This window comes from Arachis duranensis, chromosome 1 (genome assembly GCF_000817695.3).
Source record: "Arachis duranensis cultivar V14167 chromosome 1, aradu.V14167.gnm2.J7QH, whole genome shotgun sequence".
NCBI lineage: Eukaryota > Viridiplantae > Streptophyta > Magnoliopsida > Fabales > Fabaceae > Arachis > Arachis duranensis.
The window spans coordinates 80451747-80452899 of NC_029772.3; positions in this window are offsets into that span (position 1 = coordinate 80451747).

Below are 1153 nucleotides of genomic sequence, written 5' to 3' on the forward strand. Positions count from 1 at the left end.
TTTTGGGGAAGAGGTGTTGAGGTGATTGGTGAATGGGTGAAGAAGAAGAGAGAGAGTGGTGGGGTAGGTGGGGATCCTGTGGGGTCCACAGATCCTGAGGTGTCAAGGAAAAGTCATCCCTGCACCAAGTGACGAGCAAAAATGCCCTTTGTGCCAATTCTGGCGTTAAACGCCGGGCTGGTGCCCATTTCTGGCGTTTAACACCAAGTTCTTGCCCTTTTTTGGCGTTTAACGCCAGTCTGGTGCCCCTTTCTGGCGTTAAACGCCCAGAATGGTGCCAGACTGGGCGTTAAACGCCCATCTGCTAGCCTTACTGGCGTTTAAACGCCAGCAAGATCTTCCTCCAGGGTGTGCTATTTTTCTTTCTGTTTTTCATTCTGTTTTTGCTTTTTCAATTTATTTTTTGACTTTTCATGATCATCAACCTACAGAAAATATAAAATAACAAAGGAAAATAGATAAAATATAACATTGGGTTGCCTCCCAACAAGCGCTTCTTTAATGTCAGTAGCTTGACAGAGGGCTCTCATGGAGCCTCACAGATGCCCAGAGCAATGTTGGAACCTCCCAACACCAAACTTAGAGTTTGAATGTGGGGGTTCAACACCAAACTTAGAAGTTGGTTGTGGCCTCCCAACACCAAACTTAGAGTTTGACTGTGGGGGCTCTGTTTTGCTCTGTTTTGAGAGAAGCTCTTCATGCTTCCTCTCCCTGATGACTGAGGGATATCCTTGAGCCTCAAACACAAGGGATTCTTCATTCACTTGAATGATCAATTCTCCTCTGTCAACATCAATCACAGCCTTTGCTGTGGCTAGGAAGGGTCTGCCAAGGATGATGGATTCATCCATGCACTTCCCAGTCTCTAGGACTATGAAATCAGCAGTGATGTAATGGTTTTCAACTTTTACCAGAACATCCTCTACAAGTCCATAAGCTTGTTTTCTTGAGTTGTCTGCCATCTCTACTGAGATTTTTGCAGCTTGCACCTTAAAGATCCCTAGCTTCTCCATTACAGAGAGAGGCATGAGGTTTACACTTGACCCTAAGTCACACAAGGCCTTCTTGAAGCTCATGGTGCCTATGGTACAAGGTATTGAAAACTTCCCAGGATCCTGTCTCTTTTGAGGTAATTTCTGCCTAGACAAGTTAT